At 49.1% G+C, this 18,709-nt stretch overlaps 1 protein-coding gene across 2 annotated transcripts in view; it reads left to right on the top strand.

Moving 5' to 3' along the window:
* Positions 1–18,709, top strand: part of RPS6KA1 (ribosomal protein S6 kinase A1) — an 860,823-nt gene that overhangs the window by 216,106 nt on the left and 626,008 nt on the right. The gene's annotated exons all lie outside the window — the stretch shown is intronic.

Below are 18,709 nucleotides of genomic sequence, written 5' to 3'. Positions count from 1 at the left end.
ACCCCTCTCTGTACCTTTCTCTCTTCCCACTACTCTTTACCCGGACCTGTTTTTCTCTACCTCGTCTAATTTTTCTCTCTACCTTGCATCTGTCTTTCCTCCAGTCTCTCTGCCTACCTTTACCTTTTGCCGCCTTCACATCTTTTTTCTACATCACATCATTCAACCTCTCCCCTTGGATCACTGTACTCCTCTGCCTTTCTTTCTACATTTCGCTCTCTCTCAGGTTGTTTTTTTTTTTTTTTTTGTTTAAATTGTTTTTATTAACCTTTTTTTTGTTTGTTTGTTTTGCACATGGATCAGTAAAATATTACAGTCAAAGCAGCACTCCTGTAGTAGCGGGAAAGAAAGGGGGGGGGTGAGAGAATTAATTGCCAGCAGTAAGGTACACTTAGGCTAACAATGACATGACAATGCAAATTCTGGGTGTGTTAATACAACCAAGCTTATGGCAATCTCTCGAGGAAAGGACAAAGCGGTGCTTCTAATTCTATACATCAGGTGGTACGTGAGTAGCACAGGAACAGTGCAGTTCAAACATAACCTGGGACATAGGGTACAACAAAATGATGACAACAAAAGCGAAGGAAGGGTAGGGAAGAGTCGCGTAAGACCTGCCGCCATATCTAAATTCGCTAGGGGGCCTCAGACACCTCCAAGACACAGTAGTAGCAGGAACCCCGTGGCACAGAGGCGGTGACTGTCCGAGTGCCAGTGTTATGCCGTATTTACGTCAGTGGGGGGGAGGGGGAAAGGGGGGGGCTACTCTGTGTGATGCTCCTCTGTGACGCAATTGGGGATCCCGTGCCCGTGTCTGCCCCCGAAAGTTTGGAAACCATCGCATCCCATTGAGGCGTCAGAGGGAACATACGGATGCCAAGCAAGTCCTCCCTGTGCAGTACCGCACTCTCCACCCTCGCCCAGTTGAGTAGGGACCTGCGCCAAGCAAGGGGATGCGGCGGTAGAGGGAACATCCACCGCCTGGTAAGCAAACGTTTGGCCGTTGTAAGAACAAGGTCTAAAAACCACGTGGCCGCTCTGTATTTCTTGTTTCTGCTGAAGAGATGTAACACATGTGCTTCCCAGGTCGGGGGTATGGTGCGGGAGGTGCAGCTAATGAGAGTAGTGCTCACAGTAGTCCAATAGTCTGCCAGGACTGGGCACCTTCAAAGCATATGTACTAGGTCAGCATCCGATTGCCGGCAGCGGGGACAAGCTGCATCTATGCAGAGGAAATACCTGTTGATGCGGGCTGGGGTAAGGTTGGCCTGATGGAGTATGAGAAAGTGTATCTGTCAATCATTGATTCCGGGGAATGCGAGTCTGACCGCCATGAGCAGCCAGCCATTCCCTATCCGTAAACGCCCTACCCAATTCCCCCTCCCAGTGGAGTCGAAGTCGGGTGAGATCTGCTTCCGTGGGCTGTCGAAGTGAAGATGCGAACCAGCGCGCAAGATGTTTCCCTCTTCCCATCACATGAAGATACTGCAGTGTTCGATGTATGGGAGGTTCCTGAGCCAGCGCGCCCAATTTGGACGTTAACGTAGCTATGAGTGTTCTGTGTAATAAGAACTGCCCAGGATGTATATTCTCCCCTGCTACAAGTTCCTGGAATGGAATGAGGGCTCCCTCTTAAAAGAGGTCCCCCCACATCCTGTATCCCCCCTGAGGTCCAGTGATGTAACGCCCCCGCCGTCGTGTAGGTGTCCCCCTGTGGAGTTCCCAATAGCAGGATGGTGGGTGCGTATGGGATGGTGGTCCTAGTGAGGAAATGACACCTATGGAAACATTTGTACGCTACAGTGAGGAGAAAATTATCTGGGGGTCTAAGTGTGAAGCAAGGGTGAAAAATCTGGAGGAGGGTTTTCAGTGACAGCGGCGGTTGTATAGACGCCGTATCTAGCAGGTAACGGGAGGACATCTGCCTGCCAATCCATTGCAGCTGAGAGGCCAAGTAGTAGTGTTCGAAATTGGGCACCGCAAGGCCGCCCAACTTAGTAGGCAGGTACATTTTTCCCATGGATACTCTGACGTGAGGCTCCCCATATAAAATCCCCCACTACACTTTCCCATTGCTTAAAGAAGGGGGGCGAGATGATAAGAGACAGGGTGGCAAAGTAATAGAGGAGGCGGGTGAGAACCACTATCTTAACCAAGGCGATTCTGCCAGAGATTGCCAATGGGAGGGTCTTCCAGAACCCCCATCTGAGACCGAATCGCCGTGGTAGCGCGGACAACGTTTCCATCAAAGAGGTCAGCCTTGGCTCGATAAACCTGGACCCCTACGTAAGGAAAAGGATCAGTGCACCAGGCCACTGGTGCACTCTCTATCACTTTCTTTATCTCTCTAGCGCACTCTAAATCCTATTTCTCTACCTCTCTCTAACTACATTTTCCCCTTTCTACCCCTTTCTTTTCTTCTGGCTATCATACCATTCTCTGTTTACTTTACTTCTCTCCATAACTCGCATATCTTTCCACATCATCTAACTCTACCGCCCTTCTTCTACTTTGCATCTTTCGCTGCACAGTTTTCATTGTCAGTCTCCAGTATCTTGCTCCCTCCCATTTCTCTCACACAACAAGGTCATAGGTAACAGTCTAGCCAAAGAAGTGCACACATATAAAGAAGTGAAGTGACGAAGCAGGGGACATGAAATTGGGAGAGATTTATACAATTTTATCTAATGGAGCAGTGAAAATCCTCAGAGCAGTACTTTGATTTTCATTGTTGCGCCAAGTATGGCAGTAGCAAAGGGGAGTGATATTTATTATATATAAAAGCTTGTCCTTTAACAGGAGTAACAAGCTGGCTAAACACTGAATTCCTCATAAAATGTTAGTTGCAACTAAATAAATCTAGATCCAAACTCAAAAAAGAAACCACTTCTTTGAGGCTTTTAAAAGCTTTTTCCCCCCGTACTAATTGATTGGCGGACACCAGGGAGTTTGAGCTTTCGACTGTTTTTGTTTGATTGTTTCTGAAGTGTTAACGTATAATTCAGTTTTGTTAGGCATCATGATGGCTTGAATGAGCCTAAAGGGGATTATACATTTAAAGTTGTTCCAAATAGGGGACCCTTATGCATATAAAGGCCACAGCCCTACAAACCTTTAAGGTGTCACTGGCTGCCTTCTGTGTGTGACCCAGGCTGGCTCTCGTCCCTGGGTACAACAGGAGCTGAAAGTGACTGCTGTGCAAGGACGAAGGGAGGCTCTCTGGGCCATTAGTGCAGGGAGCCTGCCAGAGGAGCTGACCTCTGATAAAAGCTGCTTAATGACTAATGCATGCTGGGTCAGTTTTCAGAGGTGGAGGCAGCCGGCTATTGCCAGCCTGAGCGCTGCAGGAGTTATAAGACTCTCCCACAGATGGCTTATCTTTTTAAACACAGTAACCTCGCTGTTCAATATCTTGCCTAGCTCGCTAGACAAACCTTATTCCATTGAATTACAGCCCATTTGTAATGATAAACCATCAGGCCATGCGCTGTAGTCTGTGACATAGACGACTGTCAGCATGGACACACAGTTCCTCTCCTGGACCTTCATTTATGAGCCCAGTGCATTATGGAAACTGTAGTCCTTATTCACCTCAGTTCAGCTCACTGTTTAAGACTACAATGGCTTTGTATAATGTTGCCGCTACCAATATGCCATTTTGGAGCACTTTAAAGGCAAATGTGGTGAATTAAAACGCGATGTTACGATTGAGTTCAGAGCAGTCGTTTATTTCAAATGTTATAACGAGAAAAAATGTGTGCTTTCTGTGATATTGAATGTGTGTACGGCCATTGGCATATATTTGGAATGTATAGCAATGTCGGTAAAATGAGAGTATCGATATAAAGGCTTGAGGTTGAAAAGCTGGCAGATGCAAACACATTCAAAGGCTTCCCTAAGGGATGACCTTCCAAGGCTTCCCCAAATGGGCTCCGTTGTGAAGTGGTAAGCAAAGAGTGAAATCAAGAGCTTCGAAGCTTGCACATGAATTGTTTACCCCCAAAACGTTTGTACCTGACCAGAGAGTCTGAATTGAGTGGTTGGCCTCTTGTATGTGGTCCGCCCGCACACAGGGTGTCATTATGTTGGTTAGATTGGAGAGAAGGCATCCATTGAGAGTTTTCTGGGTGAGGTATGAGGTTTTGAATTCAGTCATTTGTTTAGCAAGGAGTTCAGTGGAGTCAGAATGGGGGCGATGTGGTCAAGGATCTGGCACGTAGCTTGACGTTATAGTCTTGTTGGTGAGGCATTATTCTACAATATAAGCTCAGTGGGCTTTGGGAGTCACCAGAGTTCCCTCTTGTCTGAGTCCTGATGAGGAAGAGCCTGTTAGACCGGACTGCTGGTCACAGCCACTAACGCACCATACAGGCATACACCAGTGTGGCGTCGTGCAGCAATGGTTACAGTCATACTGCATTTGAGTAGACATTTAATTGAATGTTACTCATTTCTTCACCCTCGTAAGGATGAAAAATAGTCAGCCGCTCTGGTACAAACATGCGACCTCCAGGGGTATGACGAGAATTGTTCCAGCAATGAGTCCAACTTAAACATTGTCAGAAGGGTTACTGCCAAGGGACCCTTGGAGTATTGTTAATGTTTTGACCGTGTGCTCAATCCAGAAGTCTCTTCAGGACACAAACCATCTGTCTAATAATCTAGGATAAAAAGAGAGGGACTTTGTTTAGTCCTGCCACACTATACATCTCTGCATTGTATATATTAATATAGAGACGACTCAAACCTTTGAACTCAATCGCCAAGGAATCCACTTTATGGAGCCTGTTGTCTGTCTTCCAGCATTGCGAAAAATTGTCGCTAATCAATGGCTTCGAACTTGAATAATCATATTGTCACCAATTATGTTTATGATCCGATAAGTTGAAAACGAGGTGGTATATGTAATCTATTTAATCATCACCAATCATGGGTTAAAATGCAAACAAATACCTAACATATTCTGCATGTTATTCTACTCAATGCAACTCTTATTTGCCATGGCCTGTTACCCTATTTCCACTTGCTTAATAATACAGTCTTCGACACATCCTGCAGCCGTGCTAGAGAGCATTAAATGCTGCCCTTAAAATCATAGCTCAAGCAAAGTATACCAGTGGCTAAACTATCATACTTGTATCCTTCATGCCACCCAAGCCACTGTCCTGAGTTAAATATATTAAATATCTAAAATCTACATTGAGTTATTCATGTCATCCATCGCCAAAGTGTGTTGTCGCATCAGAGGCCCAGCTGCGTGCACATTCTCACTCGTATGTAGTCTACTAAAGGTCTTTGAGCAAGATCAGCAGGTGCCAGTCACTGAAGGTAAGAGCATGTCTGCTTGTATCCTCAGAGATGGTATGAACACTAATCTGGAACCGCATAAATATGCTCCCAAGTGAAGAGGACCAATGGCTTCTATTTCTTCCCCCCCCCCCAACAATTGAACTCCACCTTGCCCTCTTCTTTTATGCAGGATCCTTAGGTTCATGTCCTTAAGAGACCCATTGACTGAGCACACAGAGTCGAAACGTCAACAATACTCCATGGATGTCTTGACAAAAACCAAGTCTGACAATGTTGATGTTGGACTATTTGGTTAAACAACTGATGTAACCCCTCTAATATTGAAGCGCATCTAAGCATATAATCAAAAGTTTTTTTTTTACTTGCGAGCACTGTGGCGTCTGTACTAATGTGAAATTATTATCGTAATGCAATATTGCCATACTACAAACAATATTTTTAAGTTGAGGGGTCCTTGCATGCATTTTTTGCAGTTTTGATCTGCCTAGATTAATGGAAAGTCTGTGAACGAAAAGAATCCCTTGGAACCATTTTTTGTTATAAATATTTACCTAGGTTCCGGTAAATAGTAATAAGGGTGTTTCATGTTGGATGCCTTTTTTCCTCTCTGCATGTTACTGCTCCCCCTCATTTCACCCCTTACCACCCCTACCCTTCATTCCCATTATCTCGGTCTTACGTTTGTTTCATCTCTCTCCTATAGCACCCCCTTGTTAACAGTGTTTATGTAATTGCTATAAGTAGACCTTTTTATGTCCTTCTCACTGCCTTGTCGGTCTCCACCCTGCAGCCCCAATAGTGCAGGCAATACACTTTTGCTGTCTGGGAATCTAAAATAATCCCCACCTTGTGCCACGGTATAACCAGGGGCATCCAAAATGGATTCCACTTCGCTTTTGTAATTAATACTGTACGCCTAATTTTGAGTTTGAACATCAGAAGACATCTGTTCTAGTATCTGCAGTCTCGATTTTGATGTTTTGCTTTATTGCTCCATATATTCTCTCCTGTTGCTATGATCATGAGGTTACTGCTGCCTTTTAGCACAGCCTCATTTTCTCGATAGTTTCCTATATATGCATCCAGCCATTGCTTTGCACTTCCAGTCCTTGAGCTGTTTGGCTGTACTTGTTAAAACTGTGGTCCGGCAGTAGCCTTTCAATGGATAGACAGTTCACCTAATTCTAGTGCTTATCAAAAGTACCTATTATAGCCATCACATGCAAATGCCTTTTTCTGCAGTTTTGCTTCTTCTGGTTGCTTGCAGTCTCAAAGACTCCTTTTTAGGTCGAGGACTACCGGTCTGCCGAAAGGCAGAACCGGAAGTCGGAGATTTAATGACTTGGAGAAGAGGGGCTTGAACCAGCCCCTCTTCTCCCCTGTTCTCCATTGGCTGGCCTCGTAAATGCTGGCCAGCCACTGGAGAAGAGGTCAGTCACTCTGATTAGGCCCCGTCCTTTTCGGATCGGGGGGCGTGTTTTTTGCGAGAAGTCTCAAGGAGGAGACAACAGCAAAACACGCCCCCGAATCCGAAAAGGACGCTGCGTTTCTCCGAGGCATTTCTGCTCTGCCTCGGAGAAAGGCGGTGGTGTCTTCCGGTGCCCTCGGCTTGTTTCCACATGTACGCGCGCTGATCAGCTGTAAATTTTGCGCTGATCAGATCCGAGCAAGTGTCTGCGCCGGCAATTTGCGCACATGTAAATGATACGAGTGCCGCCATTGGATGTTGAGTGCTAGCCGGGCACCTGCCTATTAAAGAATGAATGATATCTCCTCTGCACCTATAGCGCTTCTTTCTAAAGCATCGCCCCTTCTCCTCGACCCCAGCCCACGCACCCCCTTTCCCCACTGGCTGCTGAGGGTCCATGTCAGGGAAAGGCTCCACCCGTGTTCTTACCCTTTGCCAGATGCCACTAATGACCCTACTACCTCCTTCCCGACAGTTTTCAAACCCAATCTTGCGACAGACATTGTGGCATGACTGCACGGGATACTTGGAGAGTTGGAATGAATCCCCGTGCTCCTTCTCTGCCCCCCCGCCTGCGCCTTGGGGCCACCCCACCAAATAAAAAAACACAAGAATGCTACGTTCTTCAGTATTCTTAACACCACCCGGCCGCATCGACACCCCCTGGACTGAGTGGAAATAAACTAACAGGTGCACGAAACGCAACTACGCACGACGCACCCATGTAGGGAACGCGCGTCCTAAGCATCTGAAGAATCGGATTCTTTCCATTTCTACACCCAGCCCTCCACAGCGCCCTGAGTTTAAAGCATGCCCTTCGATGCGCCTCCTTTGGCGTGAAATCGCCCTTTACTAAAGCAGCGCGCTGACGGAAAGGCGCGCAGTTACAGGCGCTATACCTGATGTATACCTGAAGTTTCCTTTAGGAGCACCGAGTGCGTGAGGTGTCTGTAGATAGCTGCGCGGCTCTCTCAGCCGTCTCCGACTGATAAAATGGGCTAAGAGCCCTCACCGACCCATAGCCGCGAGCGGTAACCCCCTGCCTGCTACTGCTAGTGTATACACGGTCCGGAGTGTGTGGGCGGCCTTGGAGCTCAACAAGACAGGCTCAACGATGTGCAGATTATGGGTGCTTAAATTAGCAGGTCCTTGACGTTGTTTTTGTTGCCGAGAGATGGGTCGCATTTAATGCTACACGTAGACTGTTGCATTTTACTCCCACACCATTTGTGTGATTGTATTGTGGACCCCGAGATACTCATCGTTTTGTGTATCTCCAAATTAGGCAGACAAGTCAGTTTATTTCATACAAGAATCTTCATTTTCACTCCCTCCACCGCCGTGTTTGTTTGGCAGGTGTCTACTACGTTAGATGCTCAGTTTACCTCTTGATTTTAGGTTTAGTCAGTCGGGGTGTGGAGTGAGATTGGTGCAAGCACACGGTTGCATTTTTCTCCGTGGTAGATGGAAGCGTGTGCTTTTTGTTTTGCTTCGCAGTGGGCTGGCTGGCTCGCCAGACGTGGTTTGCAGGCCAGCAGTGCGTCGTGTTTATTGATTGCCCCACCCCCAGTGTTCAGTGAAGGGGGATCTGCAGACCAGGTCTGCAGCTTGCTACCTGAATTTTTGGTAATTGTGCTTGGGGAGGGAGTGGGGGCGCACATATATCCCCCGGGGTGTGGCGTTTCTCGCCCGTGCCCTTTTATTCTGTGTATTTGCTGTTACGAATGCAGCGAAATCGAGGAGCACCCTGTTCTAACGTTTTGTATAAACGATGATGCGGGCATCTGGGAGCCAGTGTTTTCTCTCCCAGACCGACAGTTCAGGTGCACGCTGGAGTGCTGGCCATAAATGCCGTAGTGTCCCGAGCAGTGGGACGCCAGACAGGGCGTGAGCAATGCCAATAGCTCTAACTTTAGCAATGCCGAGACCGTTGCATTGTAAATGCTTGTCATTCCTATGAAAACTGACATTGGCTTAAAACATCGAATTGCTACTTCTCCTTTTCTTTCAAATGAACCTCTTCTTGCTTTCCATCCTCTGCATACCTCCTTTCTGAGTAAAGCCTACACTAAGTCATGTGCATGTTTGCCTTAATCTCTATTGCATTCCTGCAAATTGTCCTCACTTCATTTCAAAGATCACAACCTTTACTTTAAAAGTTATAAACTTAAAACCGAACAATACCTAGTATCCTGTAGCTCATTTATTACTTCTGCCAACCATTTATGTGAATTCACATACAGCCCTTAACCCCAAAAGATCGCTCTTGGCCTGCATCGATTTAGTCTACCATATAGAAAGTGGAGTAAATGCATGAAGTTGTGTACCTACTATCACAAGTGTAATCCCAATAACCAACTAAAACCTCTAGAAAAACCACTAACCAAGTTCTGGAGCAGCGTGCTACCCAGCATAAAGCACGTTAAGGGTTAGTAAGCACTATGTAAATGCAATTAGAATATATAAAAAATGCATCACTTGAGGCATACTCTTCAGACCTAACATTGTTTTTCTGCCATTGTCTATTTTTCTGCTTTTCTTGCTGTTGCTCCACCTGTCCTCTCCTGTTTGCCTTGCTATTTCACCCCGTATTCAACTGTTTTCTGTTTCTTTTTTAGTCTTACTTCTTGATAACTGTCAAAATGGCATTCTATACTCAAACCTGTTGAAACAGCGCTATATTTTACGTAAAAGGCTTTTGTCGCTTCTGGTCTCGGCATGCACTGACCCCAAAGTAGTGATAAAACTGTGTTTGAATAAAAAGAAAGTGATTATTTGGGTTTTAGTAATTTATTGTTACGATAACATTTCACTTTTTTGTGTGCAGCCTGGTCAGAGCATGGCCTGGACCTTTTTCATGCTGCACCCACATGTTGCACATACCTTATTAGGTCTCCTGCAACAGCGCATGCACTTTCACTTGCGAAAGAGATTGTATACTAAGGCCTTGCAACCCGCCCATTGTTTACCATTAGTTGCCTTCACTGTCACTCTTATTTGCTGGCTTCTAATTGGCCAGCCAGCATGTGCTGGCTTCACGTCCTCTTTCGGCTGGAGCATGGACCAAGTACTGATTGCTTCAGCTTGATTGCTGACCTCCTTCTGAACTCTCTGTACAGATTTCAATGATTAATGGTTCCAGCTCGTAATGATTGAACATTGCCAAACAATACCACACATAGTGCAGCAAACTTGTAGGTACTTTGCAAAGGTTAGCTAGTCACCATTGATTTGCTGATCCCTGTATTGTAGTCGTAGCCATGTGGTAAAACTTTTACCAAGATCATGGAAATGTTCCTAGTTGATGGGCTAATGAATGTCATTTGTCTGCTGGATGTAACAAATGCTTAGATCACGGGTACTCCTAGTACGGCCCGGCAAGCCTTCCTTGGCGGCCCGCGGACCTTGCAGACATCCTATCTGTGTTTAAAAAAAAAAAAATTCAATAGTGTTAGCAAACACTGCCGTTTGCAGCAGCCCGGCCTCTGAGACTCTGCTCTGTGGGGGCCGGGGGATTCCAGTGATTGTCAAAGTGGAGATGCAGGGGGCTAAGAGGTGAAATACAACAAAGCTTTATTAACATGTAAATGGTCTTTTAAATACCTGTGAAGTACTCGGGTGCGACTGTGTGTGTGTGCGCACTGGAAAGCTGTCTCAGCCTGGGCTGAGGGCTGACACACACATGGGGTGGGGTGACAGAGGGAGGGAGAGAGGCAGTCTGGGGAGACAGAGGGAGACAGAGGGAGGGAGGGAGACAGAGGGAGGGAGGGAGACAGAGGGAGGGAGGGAGACAGAGGGAGGGAGGGAGACAGAGGGAGGGAGGGAGACAGAGGGAGGGAGGGAGACAGAGGGAGGGAGGGAGACGGAGGGAGGGAGGGAGGGAGACGGAGGGAGGGAGACGGAGGGAGGGAGGGAGGGAGACGGAGGGAGGGAGGGAGGGAGACGGAGGGAGGGAGGGAGACGGAGGGAGGGAGGGAGACGGACGGAGGGAGGGAGGGAGACGGACGGAGGGAGGGAGGGAGGGAGACGGAGGGAGGGAGACGGAGGGAGGGAGGGAGACGGAGAGACGGAGGGACGGAGGGAGACGGAGGGAGGGAGGGAGGGAGACGGACGGACGGAGGGAGGGAGGGGGAGGGAGACGGAGGGAGGGGGAGGGAGACGGAGGGAGGGGGAGGGAGACGGAGGAGGGGGAGGGAGACGGAGGGAGACGGAGGGAGACGGAGGGAGGGAGGGAGACAGAGGGAGGGAGGGAGACAGAGGGAGGGAGGGAGACGGAGGGAGGGAGGGAGGGAGACGGAGGGAGGGAGGGAGGGAGACGGAGGGAGGGAGGGAGACGGAGGGAGGGAGGGAGACGGAGGGAGACGGAGGGAGGGAGGGAGACGGAGGGAGGGAGGGAGACGGACGGAGGGAGGGGGGAGGGAGGGAGACGGAGGGAGGGAGGGAGACGGAGGGAGGGAGGGAGACGGAGGGACGGAGGGAGACGGAGGGACGGAGGGACGGAGGGAGACGGAGGGAGGGAGGGAGACGGACGGACGGAGGGAGGGAGGGAGGGAGGGGGAGGGAGACGGAGGGAGGGGGAGGGAGGGAGGGAGGGGGACGGAGGGAGACGGAGGGAGGGAGGGAGACGGAGGGAGGGAGGGAGACGGAGGGAGGGAGGGAGACGGAGGGAGGGAGGGAGACGGAGGAGGGAGGGAGACGGAGGGAGGGAGACGGAGGGAGGGAGACGGAGGGAGGGAGGGAGACGGAGGGAGGGAGGGAGACGGAGGGAGGGAGGGAGACGGAGGGAGGGAGGGAGACGGACGGAGGGAGGGAGGGAGACGGACGGAGGGAGGGAGGGAGACGGACGGACGGAGGGAGGGAGGGAGGGAGACGGACGGAGGGAGGGAGGGAGACGGACGGACGGAGGGAGGGAGGGAGACGGAGGGAGGGAGGGAGGGAGACGGACGGAGGGAGGGAGGGAGGGAGACGGACGGAGGGAGGGAGGGAGGGAGACGGACGGAGGGAGGGAGGGAGGGGGAGGGAGGGAGGGAGGGAGACGGACGGAGGGAGGGAGGGAGACGGACGGAGGGAGGGAGGGAGACGGACGGAGGGAGGGAGGGAGACGGACGGAGGGAGGGAGGGAGGGAGACGGACGGAGGGAGGGAGGGAGGGAGACGGACGGAGGGAGGGAGGGAGGGAGACGGACGGAGGGAGGGAGGGAGACGGACGGAGGGAGGGAGGGAGACGGAGGGAGGGAGGGAGACGGAGGGAGGGAGGGAGGGAGACGGACGGAGGGAGGGAGGGAGGGAGGGAGACGGACGGAGGGAGGGAGGGAGGGAGGGAGACGGACGGAGGGAGGGAGATGGAAGGGGAGGGAGACGGACGGAGGGAGAGGGAGACGGACGGAGGGAGGGAGGGAGACGGAGGGAGGGAGGGAGACGGAGGGAGGGAGACGGACGGAGGGAGGGAGGGAGGGAGACGGACGGAGGGAGGGAGGGAGGGAGGGAGGGAGACGGACGGAGGGAGGGAGACGGACGGAGGGAGGGAGACGGAAGGGGAGGGAGACGGAGGGGGAGGGAGACGGAGGGGGAGGGAGACGGACGGACGGAGGGAGACGGACGGACGGAGGGAGAGGGAGACGGACGGAGGGGGAGGGAGACGGAGGGAGGGAGACGGACGGAGGGAGGGAGGGGGAGGGAGACGGAGGGAGGGAGGGGGAGGGAGACGGAGGGAGGGAGGGAGACGGAGGGAGGGAGGGAGACGGAGGGGGAGGGAGACGGAGGGGGAGGGAGACGGAGGGGGAGGGAGACGGAGGGAGGGAGGGAGACGGAGGGAGGGAGGGAGACGGAGGGAGGGAGGGAGGGAGACGGAGGGAGGGAGGGAGACGGAGGGAGGGAGGGAGACGGACGGAGGGAGGGAGACGGAGGGGGAGGGAGACGGAGGGGGAGGGAGACGGAGACGGAGGGGGAGGGAGACGGAGGGGGAGGGGGAGGGAGACGGAGGGAGACGGAGACGGAGGGGGAGGGAGACGGAGGGGGAGGGAGACGGAGGGGGAGGGAGACGGAGGGGGAGGGAGACGGAGACGGAGGGAGACGGAGGGAGACGGAGGGAGGGGGGGGGAGGGGGAGGGGGAGGGAGACGGAGGGAGACTGAGACGGAGGGAGACGGAGGGAGACTGAGACGGAGGGAGACGGAGGGAGACGGAGGGAGACGGAGACGGAGGGAGACGGAGGGAGACGGAGGGGGAGGGGAGGGGGAGGGAGACGGAGGGGGAGGCAGACAGATGGACGGAGAGGGAGGGAGACGGAGGGAGACGGAGGGGGAGGGAGGGGGAGGGAGACGGAGGGGGAGGCAGACAGATGGACGGAGAGGGAGGGAGACAGATGGACGGAGAGGGAGGGAGACGGAGGGGGAGGGAGACAGAGGGGGAGGGAGACAGAGGGGGAGGCAGACAGATGGACGGAGAGGGAGGGAGACAGAGGGGGAGGGAGACAGACAGATGGACGGAGAGGGAGGGAGACAGAGGGGGAGGGAGACAGACAGATGGACGGAGAGGGAGGGAGACAGAGGGGGAGGGAGACAGACAGATGGACGTAGAGAGAGGGAGACAGACAGATGGGCGTAGAGAGAGGGAGACAGACAGATGGGCGTAGAGAGAGGGAGACAGACAGATGGACGTAGAGGGAGGGAGACAGGGAGGGAGACAGGGAGGGAGACAGACAGAGGGAGACAGACAGAGGGAGACAGACAGAGGGAGGCAGACAGAGGGAGGCAGACAGAGGGAGGCAGACAGAGGGAGGCAGACAGAGGGAGGCAGACAGAGGGAGGCAGACAGAGGGAGGCAGACAGAGGGAGGCAGACAGAGGGAGGCAGACAGAGGGAGGCAGACAGAGGGAGGCAGACAGAGGGAGGCAGACAGAGGGAGGCAGACAGAGGGAGGCAGACAGAGGGAGGCAGACAGAGGGAGGCAGACAGAGGGAGGCAGACAGAGGGAGGCAGACAGAGGGAGGCAGACAGAGGGAGGCAGACAGAGGGAGGCAGACAGAGGGAGGCAGACAGAGGGAGGCAGACAGAGGGAGGCAGACAGAGGGAGGCAGACAGGGCAGAGAGAGAGATGTGTGTATGCCGGGTCTAGTGGCTCAGTGGACGAAGGCGTCTGCTGCAGGGACCTGTGTTCAACCTCATGGTCACAATTTGTTTTTCTTTAGCCCTGCCCTTCCCCCTCTGACCCCGCCCCCACCAGTGCGGCCCTCGGCCACAAACCACCCTGTAAATTTGGCCCCCGAGAGAAAGTTTGTGAGTACCCATAGCTTAGATGAATAAATGCAGATCAGACAGCTTGGGAGTGATTGCTTTTTTGTGTGCAAATGATTGGTTTCATTATTCGTGGAAGTTCATGTTACAGTATACACGGTTCTCAAAACAGTACATTTGAGAGCGTACCAATACAGAAAAAATCTTTAAAATGTTACCCCTTTTTTAAGGTCTTATGTCTTTCATTTTACAGTTACACCCTGTGAGACATCCTATACGTATATCTTATACAATGAGGTTGTGGAAAACTACTACTTAATGTAAATAGGTGCTTTAAGAGCTCTGTATAGATAGAGTAAAACAAAAACGGCCCTTGGAGGCTTAATTTGTGCTAAGTGCTGCATTGTTACCCTAAGAGGTAAATGGTACAGTATTAATGAAATCCTGTTCCTGTCCTGTGCTTCCATGCAAGACAAAATCCTTATTTATTCGTATATAAAGTTTAGCGTTGGGAACCTTTTGCACCAATGTGTGCTAAAATGACAAAATAGTGAGCTAGCACTACAACTGAATGTGACCCGTACACATGTGCCAACATTTTCAAACTGGGAGGTTTTGGAAAAAGAAATCTGGGAAATGTATTTTCCACATTGGCTTATATTGAAGCTGATGCAATTTTAGGTAGGAAATACTTAAAGCCATTTTTTTTGGCTTAAATAATGGTGAGTCTCCTGCCTAAACGGGTCTATTGTCATGTATGCACATAATACTACTTAATTGTCCATTCTTGCCACATAAGTAAGGCTACCCTGCTTCTTAATTGGCCCTCTGCAGAATTTACTACAGTACATATTGAATGGCATTGTAAAGCTATTTTACATTAGTATAGTTAGATACATTAGATAAAACATTAATAGGTTTGGTGATAAAGTAATACATATATAAGAGGAAAGGTAAGTGTGGCATGCATATAAGTATATTCACATAAAAAACTTGAATTTAAAAAGTGAGCAATTGTACTGGTTCAAATGTGTAAAACCACTGAAAGTTGCCAGTTATGGCGCCAATCCTTCTGTAATCTATTTAAATATATAATCTCCATAAAGTACTTGTCATTTGAACAGGTTAAAATTAGTGGCACTCCACTCTATATTGGTAATGGTATCTTTTATTGAAAAATGACAAAAAAGGTCAAAATAATTCTGGTTAGAATCAGGTGTGTTTCGTCTCACAGGACTTGTTCATGGACAATCCTTTTTCCATCTTCCCTCCTTATGCACATTTCCTTAATTCATATTTCATTTTTTAGTTGTTTCTGACCAAGTGCTTTGTGGCACCTGATGTATGATGGTATCATTTCATTACTTTATAATTCAACATTACTTTTTTGTTCATTTGTTTTCATGATCCGGACAGTCTGTATATTTGCACATCTAATTTCTATGGTATATCAAACTGTGGATTTTGATTGACTGATACATTTTAGATGTAATGATCAACCAGTCCTGTTCCCAGGTACCATCAACAAAAATTGATATCTCTAGTAGGTCTGTGTATATACCACAGATGAGCATTTAGTATTTCCCATACAGATTCTGCTTTTATTCATGTCTACATCCATACGGTTTCGTTCATATGAAAGAACAAGACTCAGAGGATTTAAATGTTTTGTGAGGAAGATTATGGGATGACCATGTAGTACAAGGAATAAAATACCATATACTGTATGTTACACGGATATTACAAACCTCCATGGAGTTCTGACATAAATAAATTAGCCATTCAACATCATACCTCTGTGGGCATTAAACTCCTTGGTGGCTTGTGGAGAAGTGTGGCTCAATGATTAGAGCGGCAGACCCTGATGCAGAGGTCTGGCCCGGGACCAGGTTTCAATTCCCCGCCTCGGCGGGTCTTGGGCTCAAAAATTCCACGGACCTGATAATTCTCGCCTCGGTGCCATTCCAATCATGGAGTCCCACTCTGCAACTCTGGGCAATAGCTTGCTTAATCTCCACAACGGCCCCCACAACGCTAAGGATGCCTGGCCTCCACCTTGGGGGTGCCCAGGAGTGGACGCCTCACAGGGAAAGCCAGGATGGGTTCCACAGCGGTATTCGTACAAGCGCCTTGAGACCCTTGTGGGTGAGTAGTGCGCTATACAAGTATCAATTTACATTTATTTTTTTTATCCTTAGAATACATGGCAGGGAGTACTTTGTTTAGATATATCTCTATCCCAGTGGAGGTTGCCACTGGGTTGTTCTAGTTAGGACCACGTTTCCATAGAAAATGTATTTTATGGTTTGCTTATAACTTTGGGCACTGTTTGGCAAGTTTTCACAAAACTATCAAAGAAAAAAGTTAATCAGTCTCTACTTCTACATGGGAAGTTTCACGGTGATCAGTCTATGGGCCCAAGAAAAAGGGGGGTCTCAAACCACGTTTTCCACATTTGTTTTTCATTCGAAAAATTGGACAGGGATACTGCAAAAACGGCTGAATGGAATTAAACCTAATTTGGCACAAAGCTAGATCTTGGTCCAGGTAGTGTGCTTTTTGTGACCTGGTGTAAATCCATTCCGTAGTTGTTGAGAAATTGAGGTTTAAAATGTATGTATTCATTAGGCTGCGGAGGCTCCATGGACCAGATGCATCAGAAGTTAAAACCTAATTGGCTGCCACCACATCAACAAAGATGTGTCCGCAATCCTTTTAGGATTCAGAACCACAGTCCACTGTCCTACAGAAAAGTTAAAAAAAGAAAAAAAACATTCAGGGGGCAGGGAAGAGCATATATCTGATATATATCAGAGTTGGCAATTTCAACTTCTTAATTATGATTAAGGCTCCCTGTTTTCCGTCTTAACGGATTTTTACAGATAAATACAGGCAGAAAACTATGTGTTTTCTGTCTGCATTTATTTTTAAAAGTGGATAAATACAGAAAATTGTGCTTCTTTTAAGTGACTCTCCGTGCTGTCTCTAATGAATTATAGGCCAGCCGTTGAGCAGATGGACAGCATGGGAAATTAAAAAACAGGTTGAAATTTCTTTAAATAACGGCATATGTCAACATACATTTAAGGTATAATGCTAGTATTTACCAGTGGATGTATTGTTATGTAATATTTGACAGCTTAAATAGCTAAAACACGACAGACACCAAAGTATGAGTACGTGTCTATCAGTTAAATAGATATGGAAATGTACAGTTTTACAACTTAATTTGTACGCAAAACACAAAATACATATGGATAAATACAGATAAAATGGCCAAAAAATAAATATGGATAAATATAGACGGAAATGACCCAAAAGTAAATACCATAAAACCGGGAGCCCTAATTATGATTAGGTCTGAGTTACCAGTGAAAGCAGATTTTTTGCTTTGTCTATAAACTTTGGCACCATTTGACAAATCCGCATGAAACTTTCCAATCAAATAATGAAAGTTGCACCTCACCCCGTCTCCTCACTCAGGCACCCTTGAGAAGATGCGGAATACTGGACTCGGTTAATTTCACGGTTCATGCGTGGAACGCAATACTTAACTTATTTAGCGGTGCTCAACTATACACGCTCTACTTACAAGTGAGTGGTTCCAATGGTTTGTCCTTAGCTCAGAGAGCGGTACTATTAGCTCATTGCGTAGCTTGCATATACATACAATGGGAGACCTGGCCCGGTAGGCACATGGGAGGAGTTGACTGGCGGCGATGAGACGCCTACTGCGCCCACGAAATTTAATTCTTTAGAACTCGCCATGCACAGCACTCAGTGCTCGGTGAGGAACTCCTGGAACCTATGGTGATCCCCCGCCGTCCCCCCGTCCATTCTTCTTTGCTCTAAGGCGCCTGGTCAGCTAATCTCTCGTCTCTACGCTGCGGCTATACTCACTAAGGTTTCTCCCCAGACAAAAGCAAGAATGGCCTGGCAGGCTGACATTGGGGCTCTGATCACAGACGAGATGTGGGGATACTGCTGCGAAGTCACACGTAAGATTTCCATTAATGTTCGTCACAGATTAGCGCACTTCAAGTACCTGAATAGAGTCCATTACACCCCACAACGACTGCATAGATATGGTTTACGTGAGTCGAACGCTTGTGAGCGCGGTCATATGTCTGGTGCTGGGTTCTTTCATGTAGCATGGCTGTGTCCTGAGGTAGAGGTCTATTGGACGAATATCTTTAAAATGTTTGGCGATGTCGTGGGACTCTCCCTCACCCCGGATCCATTATTAGCACTATTAGGATATACGAAGCATCTCAGGAAAAACGTTTGTAAATTGATAGCAATGGGTCTCCTATTCGCCAAACGCAGGCTCGCCATGATGTGGATGCGAGGCCCTGTACCTACCATAGCAGAGTGGGAAAAAGATATGTTATATTGTAACACCCAATCAGATGTTTATAACTAAATGCTTCCCCCCCTGCAACCGCCCAAAGAGCTTCTGGGGACTCTTTGCACAATATCAACTGTCTAAACAGGATGCTGACAAAACTCAGGAATGATGAACGGGCTGCTATTACCCCTTAATGTACTGGTTGTCACGCTGATATGTTGCTGATTTGTTTTACCTTCTATGCATATTCTTTTTTTATTGACTGTATGCTTAATTTTCTCTGTACTGACCTGTGTATACCTGACTTCATTTGTGATGAAGCGTGATGTGCTGCTCTTACTCGCATCGGC

The sequence above is a fragment of the Triturus cristatus genome, chromosome 3_2 (assembly GCF_964204655.1).
Source record: "Triturus cristatus chromosome 3_2, aTriCri1.1, whole genome shotgun sequence".
Taxonomy (NCBI): Eukaryota; Metazoa; Chordata; class Amphibia; order Caudata; family Salamandridae; genus Triturus; species Triturus cristatus.
The sequence above is the reverse complement of the archived record's forward strand: the minus strand, read 5'-3'. Positions and strand labels throughout refer to the sequence as shown.